At 36.7% G+C, this 17,472-nt stretch overlaps 2 long non-coding RNA genes across 7 annotated transcripts in view; one reads left to right on the top strand and one right to left on the bottom strand.

Annotated features, from left to right (window-relative positions):
* The first annotated feature begins 5,767 nt into the window (after positions 1–5,767).
* LOC136037895 (uncharacterized) overlaps positions 5,768–17,472 on the top strand; it is a 51,865-nt gene continuing 40,160 nt past the window's right edge. For both annotated transcript variants that reach the window (XR_010620069.1, XR_010620070.1), the window contains exon 1: positions 5,768–6,273. This is a non-coding gene — a long non-coding RNA (uncharacterized LOC136037895). The remainder of the gene's footprint in view (positions 6,274–17,472) is intronic.
* Positions 15,994–17,472, bottom strand: part of LOC136037896 (uncharacterized) — a 133,005-nt gene continuing 131,526 nt past the window's right edge. For 4 of the 5 annotated variants that reach the window (XR_010620073.1, XR_010620075.1, XR_010620072.1 and 1 more), the window contains one exon: positions 15,994–17,436. This is a non-coding gene — a long non-coding RNA (uncharacterized LOC136037896). The remainder of the gene's footprint in view (positions 17,437–17,472) is intronic. The other variant, XR_010620074.1, reaches the window with a different exon arrangement.

Below are 17,472 nucleotides of genomic sequence, written 5' to 3' on the forward strand. Positions count from 1 at the left end.
GATTCCCTTTCAATGGAATAGATCACAATACAGGTGGATCATGAAAACCTTTCCAATAATATTATTCGAGGAATACTTTCTATATGATAACCTATTGCACGCATGGAGAAATCCCTGCCCGCCTTCTAGAAGGATTAAATGCTACACATGTTTCCAACCCTTCCCATATGAGAGTACACAACCATCCCTATACTATTGATTTTTTCTCTATTAGATGCAACTGAATATTACAATGTTATTAATTTTCTAAAGTGACCTAGACAGGTAAGTTAACTATTAAATCAGTGAGATGTTACATAACATTCTCTTTAGTGACGCACCTCCAAGAAAAAGAGACACATATTTTTTGCATTTGTTTATTTCTGGGAGGTTTTAATGGAAAATGCCACATTTTTTTGAGCCAAGACTGTTTCACACCAATGTGACAATATGTGGCTAGCCAAACCAAGCAAGCATTTCAAGAGGGAAGGTTGGCACTAGAGGTAAAGTTTTATTTACGCTTTAGTTCACGTTTTACAACTTAATTTATTCATTCAGTGTATCAACGAAGACAACTGTTTTGATACCTGAAATTCAGCTTTTCCATCGAAGGTGTTAAATTTCTGAAGCTCGCACGTTTTGTTTACGTTTTTGTTCACATTTTATAAGCTTATTTACGGTTTTAATGTATCAGAGTAATACGATTGTTTTGATACCTAAAATTCAGCTTTTTTTATCGAAGGTGTTAAATTTTGGAGTTCACACGTTGTGATTACGGTTTAGTTCATTTCTATAAGTTTATTTACGGTTTTAATGTATCAACGTTAGCAGGTTTTTTTTTTACCAAATTCACAGAGAGATAGGCTAGATTTTTCCAAAATCCACTCACACACGCACACATACACACACACACACACACAAAACATCTCGAAAATACCTGAACACAAAAATGTGCCTCTTTTTCTTGCAGGTGTTTGTAATAGAGCAATAGAAATGTATTTTCGTTAAAAGCTCTCAGGAATACCTCTTCATATTGCATAAATTTATTTCTAATAACAGCCCTCCCCTTTGAAATTGATTGCTAGGGTTCCCATCCCGTTCTCATTCTTTTTGCTTATATTTTATCGTTTGTAAACTTTTTTCAAGTTTGCTGTTTTTATTTTTTCTGTGTATTAATAATACTTGTAAATTTGTTTTCCTTAATGAAATTATATGTACAAAATCCTTCACTTTTTAGATTTCTTGTTCTAAGACGAATCTTCAATACGTAATCAATTATGCAATGAACTATCTAAAGGCAATGCGGTGAAACATCTTCTTGTTTCAATAGTTAACTTACCTGTCCAGGCCACTTTGGAAAATTAATAGCATTGTAATATTCAGTTGCATCTAATAGAGCAATATATCAACAGTATTGGGATACTCGTGTACTCTCATCTGGAAAGGGGTTGAAGACATGCAGAGAATTTAATCCTTATAGAAGGTGGGCAGGGGTTTCTCCGTGAGTGCAACAGGTCATCATGTTGAAACTATTGATTGAATAATAATTTTGGAAAGGTTTTCATAGTCCACCTGTCTAGCGATTTATTCCACTGAAGGGGAATCTCTTTCGAACCCTAATGCGAAGAAAAATTATAAAGGTTCTCTGAAACAAACTTCATGAAAGAAAGTAAAATCTAAAAAAAACACTTTAATATTAAATGAATCCCGAAAAAAAAACCTTGAAAGGAAAAATGAAATCCTAAAGAAAAAATGAAATCCTGAAGAAAAAATGAAATCCTGAAGAAAAGAATTTCTTAAAGTCATTACGTAACACCACACATACACACTGTCATTACGTTATTCCCAATACATTTATTAAGTCACGTAGGATTATGTCATCCCCAATGAATTTATCAAGTCACGTAAGCACCGTCTGTACGTAACACCCACATATGTGCCTCAGCTTCAACCGGGGATTCCCTACTTGACTAGCGGACTCTAAAATTCCCTATTACGTAACTAGCACCTGCATTCTTAGAAATCATTCATGATTACGTAACGCCCCGAACATTATTGCGTAACAACCAAAGTAATCATGGCTTGGCAGGCCCTTCAAGGCTTTTAAGTAATTGACACATTCAACTCGAATAAAATATATCCTATGACGTAATTAACATTTGTATCTCGAATAAAACATTCCCTATTACGTAGCAACCAAAAGTAAACAGTTTCTATTATGTAACAGCCAGAAGTAAACAAACCCTATTACATAGCAAACAAAGAAATCATTTGCAGAAGTAAACAACTTTAGACGTAACAAGCAGCTACATCTCCTAGAAAATTAATAACACCTGCGTGTTCCAGAAGTTTCTTTAAAAAAGTGGTTGACTGGGAATCAAAGGATATGTGTGTCATAGGATCCACAATGCTGTCACTACTTATTCTGACATTTTCTTACCTACGTAATACCCACGTGTGTGTCCCCCTCAGTTACAACCGGGGGCTCCCCACTTGACCAGCGGACTCTAACATTCCCTATTACCTAACAAGCACCTGTATCTCTTAGGAAACATTCATTATTATGTAACATCCCAAACCCTATTACGTAACAACCAAAGGAATCATCATTTGGCAGACCCTTGAGGGTTTTTAAATAATTTACACATGAATCTCGAAAAAAAAGCATTCCTTATTACTTAATTTCTCACAAGTAAACCCACACTATTATGTAACGACCAAAAGTAAACAAACCCTATTTAGCAATAGCCACAGAAATCAATTACATAAGTAAACACACCCTATTACGTAGCAAACACCTGCATCTCCAAGAAAATTAATAACACCTTCGTCTTTGAAAAGTTTCTAAAAAAAAAGTGTCCCAGACTGGGATTCGTAAGGAAATGTGTGTTACGGGATCCACAATGCTGTCACTACTAGTATTTGTCAATTAAACTGACAGTCCTCGGTCATATGTTTGTGACTGCTCTTTTCAGTAAAGAGTAAATTGTTTTCTGGTTTTGAATGGGCATAGGGATTATCAGCCCTGCTCATGTTAATCTTTGCTCTTTTTGAGCTTGACTCGGCTATTTATTGTAGTTTTTCTTCGTTTTAATTTCATTTATTTATTGATAGTGATTTATGGTAGCTTTACGCTTGGAAGATTATTTGACTTAATTTTTGCTCACTCTTGGCTTAATTGAGCTCTTTACTTTTCTTCGGAAAACCTGTTTTGTTAAAAGTGTTTAAACTAAGGGGTTGAGCCTTGACCCCTCATCACCCATAATACAACGTTAAGTTTATATACAGTATGTTCCTCCAAGCGAAGGGAGGCTAGTGGGTAATATTCCTTAATTCCTATTAATAAGAAGAACCTCTCAGAGACAGTTTGAAATTTTAGGTCTAGATTTGCTTTTTGGATTTTTAAGGCACCCTACACGGCAAAAGCTCCTCTGCCCCCTCCCCGCTAAGACCTAAGCCACAATTAGACAACCCTGCATATCTATTAAACAGAATGCTCGTACATCAAAACAGACTATTGAATAGGGCAGATTTAGTTTTTTAATCCCATTGAAGGTATTCAAAGTAGTGGGAAGTAAACTATAAGAAAAAAGAAGAGCGAATATAACTGGAGTCATCCAGGCCATGGAGGCAGCTAAACCGGTTTGAGATATCGGGAGCAAACTTTGGCTGTATTTCAGTTGTAGCCAGGCTACTCAGACCAAACTTGCAAGGCCGTCACTTGTGCCGCTGTGCTCTCAAGCTTAGTCTTAGCGTGATGACCACCATCCTACGGTATGTGTCTTCAAGCTCAGCACACCTATAAGTCCGGCAATTACTTACAGAACAGTGCCAGAATCCAGAAACTGGTCATCTTCTTTGTCTGACCGTCATTGCTAAACCAAGTTTGTTTATGTCTTTCTCGTCTTTGAAAGAGTACGTTCGACATGACCAAATTATACATGCTGCTCTCTTCGGTGTCTCTCTTCGATGTCATTCAGTGGATCTAGAGGCACAGAGTCGAGAAAAATTCTCCACACGCCATCCCTGTCAGTGACCGTTGAGTCAAGGTCTCACAGTAGAGTAACAATGTTGTGGGATGAAACACTAGACAGAGTCGTTGAGAGCTACGCGTAGAACTGGTCCTGGTAGAACTGGGAGCATAGTACAGAGAAACTGTCCATTTTCCCTGCTTGTGCTGAAGCTGATCTATCAATAAACTATCTGAGATTTGCTGGTATAAGAGAAGTCATCTCTTTGCCCTGATCGTCACCATGAGTGATATCCTTCACCAATATTCTCGGACTCTTTTCCGATGAGCTGGACTTCCGTGAGTCCGTTTCCAGCTACATCGAAGCGTTATAGCTCAAGAGCAAGCATTCGTTTCGCTCCAGGAAAGTTGAGTGTAAGTACGTTCGCGCGTAGTCCACTTTGGCTAAGAAGGTTCATTCGATGGGTCCAGAAAATCGTTCCAGGGACACGCTGAGATCGTAAACGACATAGGTAAGAGTTATCCGAGGCCATATAATCGATTTTGTAGCGTAATGATTTCAGATAGGGAGTTGCATACCAAACTGACCTTTGGTCTGGGATCCAATTGAAGCCCGGACGTGCCTAGATATTGAGAATCTCTACGGTGGACTTCTACTCACCTCATAAGGCTGAGGCTGCCCATAAAACATGGAGCAATTAGTTAGGGGAAATTTCCAAAGGCAAGTGGTTAGCAGACAATGTCTGCCTCATTCTGGACAATAATTTATTAGGCCTCCAATAGCGTTTTACTTGCCATTAAGAAATACAATTTTAGTTCTCTTAAAAATACAACCAAGCTCAGTTTTCAGTAAAGTGCTAGTAGATTGCATCAAAAATCCCCAAAAATGTGAAGAAATATCACGAGACAGTTTATTTCAAATCACTTCGCATATATGATACATAAACTAAGAGACGGCAGCTATTGTTTGTTTTAAGTTTCAGCTTCGCTATTTACTTTCATCAGAAAAACTGTTTTTTACTAGTTTGCGGAGAAGTTCTTACTCTCTTTGTTAAAGAGGCAGGACAGTTGAAGGCCCTTAGTTTGCTCCATATCTGTAGTCTAATTATCTTGACAAGCAAGCATAGCAATTACTGTAATAAGCAAGACTCGATTCATTGTCAAGGTCAATACCTTTCATTTTCTGTTGGGCCAAGTGAGAGGGGCGGCAAGTAATATGCTTGTGTTTTGAATTCCTTTGCAGCAATAGCTGCAATCTAGTAAAGGGCAACAAACGGCAAATTTGAAAAAAAAAGAATATAGACAAGATTGAAAGGAAAAAAGATAAAAATTAAAGAACATTTCACAATTTAAATTGGAAAAAGTAAACATTCATAGGGCATAATTTAATCTTCTTTTAAAAAAAACACATAATTTTGAAAAGGGGAATTTTATCATTGACTTTAACATAAATGAAAATTTTGAATGCAGGCTATTGGATTCAGAGGCCAGAAACTGTCAAAAATAGCATCTAATTAGGGGTAGTACTTGAGATTTTTTTTTTGCTTAAAATGCTACTGAAGATGTTTGTCGTTGAACTCTTATATTGCATACGTTCTGATTCAAATTTTGAGTTGTAAGAACCTTTCTAACAGAAAATTTTACAGCAGCAAGTGACACTGAGGCAAAAAATATTTCAGAGACAGACAGAATTGCCCCATCTCATTTAGTATGTTTAAACACCCTTGTATCCGCAAATTTAGCATCTTGACGTTTTGATTTAGGAAAATACAGGCCCTCTTTTTTCGATTCTGTGTATTCTTGTGAATTTTTTTTTCAACAACCTAAAATAAGAAGCTCGAGCAACTTCTCACTTTGAGTATGCTCCGGTTTTAGGAGTCAACAATTTTTGTCATACAAATTTTGAGAGTAGCTTGTGGCATTGGCAACCTGCTAAAACAAATTTTTCAAAAATAGAAACAGCCAGCAATTCGAAATCTCTCTTGTTAGATTTGGGGCATCTAGAGCCCTTAAATATTTTCTTACAGTAAATTTCAACTCCTTTGACACTTGCTCTGGGGGATGTAGCCCGTCCATTTTTTTTATTCCTACTCCATTCCTAAAACAGCCAGTTTTATGGCTGTTTTAGAAAACAGCATCCATCACATCCATCCAAAACAGCATCCATCCAAGCATCCATCACATGCTTGGATGGAAACGATATTATTAACTTGAGAAAATATTTATATAAAACAAAGTCAGCCTTCAGTTAACGTTTCCTTTAAAAAAAAAAAAAAAAAAAAAAAAAAAAAAAAAAAAAAAAAAAAAAAAAAAAAAAAAAAAAGGTTGCGGCAAGTAGTACTGCAAAATGGAGCAAAATAATCATCTCATGAATAGACCGCAACAAAGAATCAAACGCTCACCTTATATCTGGCAATTCAGGCGAATTTTCTTTCAGGCGAAGAATCAACACACAGGGGTACATCAAGGTGGCGACTTTACAAGCACTTGCCGACCAGAAGGGCGAGAATTGCACTAATTACATTCTCGCCCAGAAGGGCGAGAATTGCACTAATTACAGGGTCAGTGGGGCAAAAACCAGACGGCTGAGTTTAATTTTTGTTGTAATTCCCAAGAATTAATTATGTATCTGCCCCTATCGGTACTGACTCTTTTAGCTAAAAACCGAATAAAGAAATTTGAGCAAGTACGAAATGGTAATGAATTTGGAGCTTTACACACTATTGTACAAAAAAACAACAACAGATTTTTGGAATGCTTATGTAACAGTTATTAGCAGTTTCACAAATGCACATACACGGAGAATCGAACACACAATTCCAAGACAAAATATGTCCAAAACCTTACATACAAAGATATTTTGCTACTTAACAAAACAACTGATCCCTTAACTAGAGTGTAGTAGGCCCCTTAAAACCTCTCTCTTCTGTAGCTCTTACATGGCTCATAAAATAGTCAATCAATGCTTGTTTAAAAAAAAATAAAAATAAAGAGACTTGAGCACATTTTGAAGTAAACCTCAAGTTTTCTTCTCAAAATTTTATGAAAAAACATATTATAGCCAATGATGGTGGAACTGAGGTAGACACTGATCTAACATAACATCCTTTTTTCAGAAATGGAGACACACACACAGGAAATGAAGCGCTTGATTTTACTTGCAATGTCCCAGAGCCCTTAAAAGCTGATTTTCCACTCATTAGCCCTAAAATTAGGGATGCAACAAATCCCAGGGCGTGGACCTGACAAAAAAGGCGCCTTGTCTTTTGCCAGGTCTCATAAAATAAATAATCAAAAATATTTTTAAAAGGGCTCATTCAATCATAAGTTAAAGATTATGGTGTTTTCTTAGGGATTTAATCAACATACCTGATTTTCTGCGTTGCAAGGGGCCATGGACCCGTTTTATGTTTTATAGTTCATTGAAAATCTGTGTGTTATTACACTTCATAAAAGGTAAAAAAATGCCTATCTTTCAACTTAAAAGTTTATAACAAGAGAGGGAGTGGTTTTGGAGGGAACATTGGAGCACAATGTGTCTCCAATCCTACGGATTAAAAGTTTTGTAGGTTTCTTATTTGAACAATCTGTTACGTTCCTGCCTTTCTGCTAAAAAGATGGTATTAAGAAAGTACAACTCTGACCTTGCTTGTTTTTACATCGATTCTCAACTTTTTTTTTTAATATTCATTAGTAGTGACAACATAATGCTTTTAAAATCACCCATTGGGGGTACACCTGAAGTTATTACCACCTCAAGACGCTATTACATGCACCTAGGCAATACTACAGCGCTCCTGCAACGGTTAAGTACACTTACGTAAAGAAGATATATTTTCTAAGAGATACCAGTGCACAGTACGTCATAGGAAATGTTTACTAAGAGATGCAGGTGTCTGTTACACAATAAAGAGGGTTTACTTTGTTTGTTATTTAATTGGTTTTAGGCTCGTAGATAATAGGACTTGTTAGAGTCCATTAGTCAGGCGGGGAAGTCCCGGTCGACTGAGGGGGCACACCCGTCGGTGTTACATAGTAACGGTGCACACATGGGGTGTGACGCAATCTTGCGTGACTTAATTGATTCACTGAGGATTAGGTAATCTTAATTGACTTGGTAAATTTATTTAGGGATGATGTAATGACAGTGGATACGTAGGTGTTGCGTAATGACGATGCACACGTGGGATGTTACATAATTCTTCAAGAGATTTCATATTCTTTCAATGCGTTTTTCTTTTTTTTCTGATGAAACATTTATTAACTAAAGATTTTTGTCAGCATTAGGGCTCGAAAAAGGACAGCTCCAACCCCAACAGAATGGAGCACTAGCAAGCCGGACCAGGATAGTCTTTCTAATGTTTTGATTCAGCTAATATGTTCTAAATGATCACCTATTGCAAGCAAGGAGAATACTGTGTAAGCGCATACTAGAATGATTAAATGAATTGCGTGTTCTCACAGGCTTAATAGCTGACACGCAGAATGGAATACCGATTATTAGAAATCACTTCCATTTGGTATGCACCTGCATGTTAAGTAATGCTTATAGAGAATTCTATCAGATAATTTTGCTTATTGTTCTTTGCACATTTTTATTAATCGAGTCTTTTACTCTATTGCAACTTGAATATGTTATCAGAAAAAGAAAGAATATCATTATGGCTAGAATATGGTACACCATCATACATGATTAAAACTCTTTCTTTTCCTCTTCACTCCGCAGAATTTAAAACTTATATTAGAGGGCGATCTTGAACTAGCATTCTAATATACGTGGGTTACAAGATGCTTAAATTGCATAAACGATTACCTATCAAAGTTTTATTGTGAAACAAGAAATCTAAAGGACACAGACTTTTGTATATACAAATTTTTATAATAATAGTAAAGTTACAAGCATTGGTGAAACACAGAAAAGAGCAATTCAAACTCAAAAATTAAATAAAAAACAAAACGCAAAAAAGCTTATAAAGAATTAAATATGAATTGAAGAAAGGTGGGGCGCTCCTAGCAACCAATTCCATAGAGATAAGGTTGATACTACAGGTAAATTTAAGCCCTTTTAAGAATGATTCCCGAGAACTTTTAATGAAAATACCACATGTCTTTGACACAAGACCATACATATTCAAGCCATCGTGCCCATATTTGGCTAGCCCATCCTAGGAAACAATTTAAGAGGGGATGTATTGTCGTTAGTGGTAAATTTAGTCCATTTTAAGAGGTATTTCTGAGAGGTCTTAACGAAAATGTTGCCTTTCTTTGACCAGGTGTTAGATTTCAGTCCACCTCCACCAAACCATTGTTTTAACACAACCCACCTTAACTTTGAACTGTAGAAAAGGTTAGTCCCTGCAATTCACATCACCATGCCAATATATGGCTGGCCTTCTGGCACCCTCTATCACAGCCTCGTCATTTCTAAGGCATATTCCTGACATTTTCTTGTTAAAAATCCTGCATTAAATCCATAGTACATGTTTTCGAAAGCCAACCCCTCATGATATACCATGTCAATTCACACCACCGTGCCACACTATTAAGTTTTTTTGGGGGGAAAGGCTGAAAAACTTAATTGTGATAATGTAAACGCAAAAAAGCTTATAAAGAATTAAATATGAATTGAAGAAAGGTGGGGCGCTCCTAGCAACCAATTCCATAGAGATAAGGTTGATACTACAGGTAAATTTAAGCCCTTTTAAGAATGATTCCCGAGAACTTTTAATGAAAATACCACATGTCTTTGAGACAAGACCATACATATTCAAGCCATCGTGCCCATATTTGGCTAGCCCATCCTAGGAAACAATTTAAGAGGGGATGTATTGTCGTTAGTGGTAAATTTAGTCCATTTTAAGAGGTATTTCTGAGAGGTCTTAACGAAAATGTTGCCTTTCTTTGACCAGGTGTTAGATTTCAGTCCACCTCCACCAAACCATTGTTTTAACACAACCCACCTTAACTTTGAACTGTAGAAAAGGTTAGTCCCTGCAATTCACATCACCATGCCAATATATGGCTGGCCTTCTGGCACCCTCTATCACAGCCTCGTCATTCCTAAGGCATATTCCTGACATTTTCTTGTTAAAAATCCTGCATTAAATCCATAGTACATGTTTTCGAAAGCCAACCCCTCATGATATACCATGTCAATTCACACCACCGTGCCACACTATTAAGTTTTTTTGGGGGGAAAGGCTGAAAAACTTAATTGTGATAATGTGCACCAGAGTGTGTCATCAGGCCGGTAGATTATGTCACGCTGGCCTCAATTGCCAGGAGTCATCAGAAGGAATATTATTTGGCATATTTCATTAAGTTTTGACTATAGATTCTAGTGTAAACTGATAAACTGATATTTTTGTAGGAAAATACCCATATAGAGGGCCAACCACATGACGGCCATGCCATGACGGCATGAATTGCTTGGATGAACGCGTTTTATCGCCTAAAGTTAAGGTGGGAGGTGTTAAATGAATTTTTCAGTGGAAGGAGACTGAAATATAGAATCAAACAGTTCGTGGTAACGAACTGTAGTAAGGAGCGACCCGGCTCAATAGTAACCAAAAATCTAAAAAATGGAATTTTGATACCAATAGCTACATCAAAAGAATCACATTTTAATGCTGATTTTAAATATATAAGTTTCATCAAGTTTAGTCTTATCCATCAAAAGTTACGAGCCTGAAAAAATTTGCGTTATTTTAGAAAATAGGGGGAAACGCCCCCTAAAAGTCATGGAATCTTAAAGAAAATCACACCATCGGATTCAGCGTATCAGAGAACCCTACTGTAGAAGTTTCGAGCTCCTATCTACAAAAATGTGGAATTTTGCATTTTTTGCCAGAAGGCAGATCACGGATGCGTGTTTATTTGTTGTTTTTTTCCCAGGGGTGATCGTATCGACCCAGTTGTCCTAGAATGTTGAAAGAGGGCTCATTCTAACGGAAATGAAAAGTTCTAGTGCCCTTTTTAAGTGACCAAAAAAATTGGAGGGCACCTAGGCCCCCTCCCACGCTAATTATTTTCCCAAAGTCAACGGATCAAAATTCTGAGATAGCCATTTTATTCAGCGTAGTCGAAAAACTTTATAACTATGTCTTTGGGGACAACTTACTCCCCCACAGTCCCCGTGGGAGGGGCAACAAGTTACAAACTTTGACCTGTGCTTACATATAGTAATGGTTATTGGGAAGTATACAGGCGTTTTCAGGAGGATTTTTTTGGTTTGGGGAGGGGTTGAGAAGAGGGGGATGTGCTGGGGGAACTTTCCTTAGATAATTTGTAATAGGAGAAGAAAATTTCCATGAAGGGAGAGCAGGATTTACTAGCATTATTTAAAAAAAAAACAATTAAAAAATAAAAGTGAAAAAGCTTTTTCAGCTGGATGTAAGAAACAGCAATAAAACTTAAAACAAACAGAAATTATTACCCATATGAGGGGCTCACCTCCTTCTAATACCTTTCTCTTTACGCTAAAGTATTTTCAGTAATTTCAACTACTTATTCTACGGCTTTTGTGATTCAGGGGGTCATTCTCAATGAATTGGGATAAAATTTAAGCTTTAGTGTAAAGAGCGAGGTACTGACGATGGGGCGAATCCCCTCATATATGTAATAAAAACATGAGAATACAAAAGTTCTTTACGTAAGCTAATTTATAAGTTACGTAAATCTTTTACCAATAAAAAGATTCGTAAAAAATTAAAAGTTCTAGTTGCCTTTTTAATTAACCAAAAAATTGGGGGGCAACTAGGCTTCGTCTCCCGCTCTTTTTTTCTCAAAATCATTCGATCAAAATTATGAGAAAGCCATTGGCCATTGAGCCAAAAAAAATATATGCAAATTTCGTTTTGATTATTCCTCTGCGGAGAGCCAAAATCAAAACATGCATTGATTCAAAAACTTTCAGAAATTAAATAAAAAAAACAAGTTTTTTAACTGAAAGTAAGGAGCGACATTAAAACTTAAAACGCACAGAAATTACTTCGTATATGAAAGAGGCTGCTTCCTCATCAACGCCCCGCTCTTTACGCTGAAGTTTTTACTGTTTAAAAAAGAAGAATTGAGAGAAAGAGTCAAACTTTAGCGTAAAGAACGGGGCGTTGATGAGGAAGCAGCCTCTTTCATATACGAAGTAATTTCTGTGCGTTTTAAGTTTTAATGTCGCTCCTTACTTTCAGTTAAAAAAACTTGTTTTTTTTATTTAATCTGGTAAAAGAAACGAGGCATTTTCATTAAGACCTCTCAGGAATTCCTCTTCATATGGCTTAAATTTATATATGATGACCACCCTGCCTCTGGAATTGCTTGCTTGGATGGACTGGCCACATATTGTTACGGTTGTGTGAATATGCATAGTCTTGGCTCAAAGAAATGTGGTATTTTCATTAAAATCTCTCAGAAATAGTTCTTAATATGGCTTAAATTTACCAATATTAACAAGCCCCTCTCTAGAATTAGTTGCTTTTGGTTGGGCCAGCAACATTCTGTCACGGCTGCGTGAATATGCATAGTCCTTGCTTAAAGGCTTCTCACTTCTGAGGCTTCTCAGAAATACATCTTGATATGAATTGAAATTACCTCTAATAACAAGTTACTTCCTCTGAAATTGCTTACTAGGGGCTAGCCACATATTGACGCGGTGGTGTGAATATATACAGTCTTGCCTCAAAGAAATGTCGCATTTTCATTAAAAGTTCTCAGAAATAGCTCTTAATATGGCTTAAAATTTACCTCTAACAACAACCCTCTCCCTCTGGGATTGGTTGCTAGAACCCCCACCTTACTTTAATTCATGGTTCTTTTTGCTCATATTTGATCCCTTACAAGCTTTTATACGTTTTGTTTTTTCAATTTTGGAGTTTTAATTGATTTTTCTGTGTTTTGATAATGTTTGTAAATTTGTTTTATTAATAAAATATCCGTGTACAAGAGTATGTGTCCTTTAGATTTCTTTTTCCACCACAAAACTTCGACAGGTAATCGTTTACACAATTTAAGCATCTTGTAGCCAATGTACATTGGTGTACTCGTTCAAGTTTGGCCTCTAATATAAGTGATAAATTATGTGTATTGAAGAGGAAAAGAAAGACTTTTGATCAGTTATGAATGTGTATCATATTCTGGCCATAATGATACTCTTGCTTTGACTTCGCCTCTGATAGCATACTCAAGTTCCATCAGAGTAAAAGACTCCTTTACTAAAAAATTGTGATAAAAGCAATCCACAATATGATCTTATAACACTTTCTAAAAACATTGCTTGACATGCACGTGCATACCAAATGTAAGCGATTTCTAGCAATCAATTTTCCCCTCTGTGTGTCAGTTATTGCAGCCACATGGGATCACGCATTTCATTTAATCGTTCTAGTATGTGCGAACAGTGGATTTTCCTTGTGCGCAATGGGTTATCATGTAAAATGTATTATCCGTATCAAAACATTAGAAAGGCTTTCATCCAGCTTGCTAGCGCTGCGTTCCGTCGAGGGGAATCCCTTTCTAGTCCTTTTGTGGACAAAATCTTTATATGATAAATACTCCCTAAAAAACGGAAAAACACATTGAAATGAAATAAAGTCTATCAGCGTATTATGTAACTTCCCACCTATACGTCGTCATCACGAAACACTCGCGTGTGTACTGCCATTAGGCTACATAGTTCCAAACAAATTTATAGTCACGTAAGATTGCGTCACATCCCACGTCTGCACCGTAATTACGTAACACCCACGTGTGGCTCCTCCTCGCTTACATCTGAAACCTCCCCGCCTGACTAAAAGACTAACAAATCCTAATATATAACACCCCGAAACCTATTACACAACAAACAAAGTAAACCCTCCCAAATCTCTTAACGTATTATGCAACTTCCAGCCTATACATAGTCACCATGTAACACTCGCGTGTGCACTGCCATTACATAGTTCTTAATAAATATACCAAGTCACGTAAGATTGCGTCAAATTCCACGTGTGCACCTTTATTACACGACACCCACGTGTCTGTGCCCCTCACTTACATTTGAAACCTCCCCGCCTGACTAACGGACTCTAACAAGTCCTATTATATAACAGCCCGAAACCTATTACACGACAACAAAAGTAAACCCTTCCTATTATGTAAGAGACACTTGTATCTCTTAGTCAACTTTATCGGTGACGTAACATGCACTCGCATCTATTAGAAAACATTCCCTATTATTTAGGTATACTAAACTGTCACAGGGGCGTTACAGTATTGCCCAGGTGCGCTTAATAGTGTCTTGAGGTGGTAGCACATTCAGGTTTACCCCTATGGGCGATTATAAAAGCAGTATTCCGTCATTACTGTCATTATCCTCACTATTTCCACTATGTATCACAACTATGAAGTTGTCAGCACCTTGAATTTTTTTAAGAATACTTCAGATCCATATCAGGAATGGGCAACTGCACGAACAATGTCAAGTAGAGTATAGCTTGATTGGGTCAATGGGTCTTACATCTCAGGCAAGGCTGTATCTTGGGAGAAGGGGGGCTACCAGGTTTGCCCCTCCCCCTTTTCCCCCAAGATTTATTCCAATACGTAAAAAAGTAGCAAAAATGCATATTAACACATTTTTGATGGGTATTGTAAAGTTTTTTTGTGCCCCCCCTCCTTCGAAAAAAAAATACTCCCAAAACAAAAATTCTGGATACACTCCTGATTCCTGGTAAAAAAAAAAAAAAAAAAAAAAAAAAAAAAAAAAAAAAAAAAAACGCTTCGCCTTGGTTCAATGGTTGTATTTTTTATAAGGCGGTAACGTATTTCTCGATGTTTGTTAATTTTTTATGTTACAATATTACGTTGGAAATTATCTATAGTGAAGCCTTATAAAGTGTATCGATTTCTACGATTTTTAATTAACATTGTATTTCACTTTTTTCCCTTTTTAGATTCGCCTCGGGATGAAGTTGAAACGAGAAACAATTGCCGGTCAAATTACGCATCGTCATAATATTTGTGTGAACAACATTTGCTTTGCAAATATAACTGGAAAAACCTTAAAAAAATTGTATTTTTCAGTTCAGCAAAAGGGCAATGATCGGGTACTGCGCAATTGGGGAAAAGCAGTTTGACAATAATCCCCAGAATTGTTCATATCTATATAAGGATATAGACAGCAAATGATATTTACTCGAATGCTAATGAGACCACTAAGACATTTCAGTCTTAGTGGTCTTCAAGTTCAGTCTTAGTAGTCTTAGTCTTAGTAGTCTTAGTAGTTCAGTCCTAAATAACACTGGGCAGTGTTATTTAAAAATTAACCGAAGACCAAAGCGTATCCAGGATTTTTGTGCGGTGGGAGCGGGTTATTTTTTTGCAGGAAAGAGGGTTTACGAACAGTCGATAAAAACCCACCAAACATCTGTTTTATGTATTTTAGCTTATTACAAGATGAAATTTTCTTGTTGGGGGGGGGCAATTCCCGTCCCCCCATGGGTATGGTTTCCCCAAAGAATATGAAAAATCGCCACTGTGTTACACTAAAGAATATTCTGGTTACCTGTTCAGTGAGGGGCCAGGGGTCGGGACAGAAGCCACTTTTTGTAGGAAGCATTATGTTTGAATCCTTAAAAAAATTAATAGTATGGAAAGAAAGAAATTTATCCCGAAAAACCTCCCTATTTGAAAAGACAAGTCACGACGTAGGCAATAATGCTCCTAAACCAATGAATCAAATAAATAAGACGATTATTTTGCCGCTTTGTAGAAAATTTAAGTCTGGGCCTCCTCCCCTCGGTAGGATAGTTCCATGCCTCACTTCCTATTCTTTGGGGGGGAATACCAGTGTCTTCGCCTGAAACTGAAATATTTGCCATTTTTCTTTGCATGAATATTAAAAAAATTTCTATAAGTACAACGTTGATTTATTTTTGTGAGAAGAAGAACCTTCGTTTAAGCTAAATATTATACAAGGCATGCATGTAACCTTTTTTTTTTAATTTGGAGATGGTCAATACTTTCCATATTAAGTTTGACCGAATTCTAACATACAAAAGTGACAGAATATTATAGTTAAACCTCAGATTTTCAAGAGTTCTCGATGGTAGCAAGTCTTATGGGAGAGTTCACCAATGGATTTCTTGTCCTCGAGACGGTTAGTCGACAAGACGGGAAGGCTGAGACTCAGAAAATGATTCTATGATGCCACATTACCATAATATAAAAATTAAAACAGCCTGTGATCAGTTCAGTGGCGTCAATTCAGGGGAAGATTAAGGGTAAACGATCCCTCTAGATTTCCGTCACCCCCCTTGATTTTGATAAATACCTTTTAGGGGTATTTCCATTATAGAATGCATTTTTTCAATGCTTTTGTTAAAAAAGAGTAAATTTGCCCCCTCACCCAATTTTTATGAATTACCACTACTGAAATGACCAGCTAAAAACTATTCATCAATAAGGAAGAAACTATTCATCATCCACTTCACATTCTTACCGACCTTATGCAAACCAGTACCTAGCCGATGTGTATCCACTACTAAAACAAAGAAAAATCTTCTAGATGAAGGGGAGTGCTACCAGTTTTAGCGCCCCTCTTTATTTTAAACTTTACCTTTTGTTCTTGTATGCTATAAAAATGAATGTTCTAAAAACAAAAGAGGAATATGATATTAAATTCGACTTGCCCAAGCTTCAAGGACAAAAGGGCATATTCAGTTATACTCCTTAAAATAACAAAACGTTCCGTTTAAATATAATGAGCCAGAATTAGTAAATACAAAATTTGCAATTATCAACTGGCAATATTTGGTCTATTCAAAAAAGCTTTCAGAATATATTTGATTTATATAAATATATAAAGCAATTGATGTATCCGAATATACATAAATAAATAAAACTAAGTTTTTTTTTCTAATTATATTAAAACGTAACTTCCCAACTTAAGGCAAATATAAAATATCATGTACGCACATGTCACATCAGGGGGTTGTCACCACTCTCAACCCTTCACGTTTTACACTAAAATTTCGCCCTTTTTTATTATCAAAATCATTATACAAAATTATCAAAATTTTTGTCAAAATCAATGAAATGTTCCAAGACCAAATAAACGGATAGCAAAGCGATAGGCTATGATTTAAAACTTGAACTTATCGCATTGCCTCGAAAATTGATAACTTAATTCAGTTGTATTTTCATAGGCAATGACATTGTTTGTTGACTTACCAACGAGAGGTAGCACGCTTCTCGCCACCCGCTGTACATGTTGGGTAGCGATGTATGCCAATCTTGTTGCAATTTCACATTTGGTGCAATTATACCACACTCTGTATAGTTTCGCCACGCTTGGTACGGATCTGCCAGACTTGGCACACTTTTTACACGCTTCACAAAGTTACGCCACTCTTGGCAGAATTCCACCACTTCTGGTACAGTTCCGCCATGCTTGACACAGTTCTACCACGCCTGGCACACTCTATCTATTGTACATCATTTTGAAGAGTGGACAGCCCCTGGAATACCAACTGGCTATATGTAATCCATTCTGA

The sequence above is a fragment of the Artemia franciscana genome, chromosome 17, assembly GCF_032884065.1.
Source record: "Artemia franciscana chromosome 17, ASM3288406v1, whole genome shotgun sequence".
Classification (NCBI taxonomy): Eukaryota; Metazoa; Arthropoda; class Branchiopoda; order Anostraca; family Artemiidae; genus Artemia; species Artemia franciscana.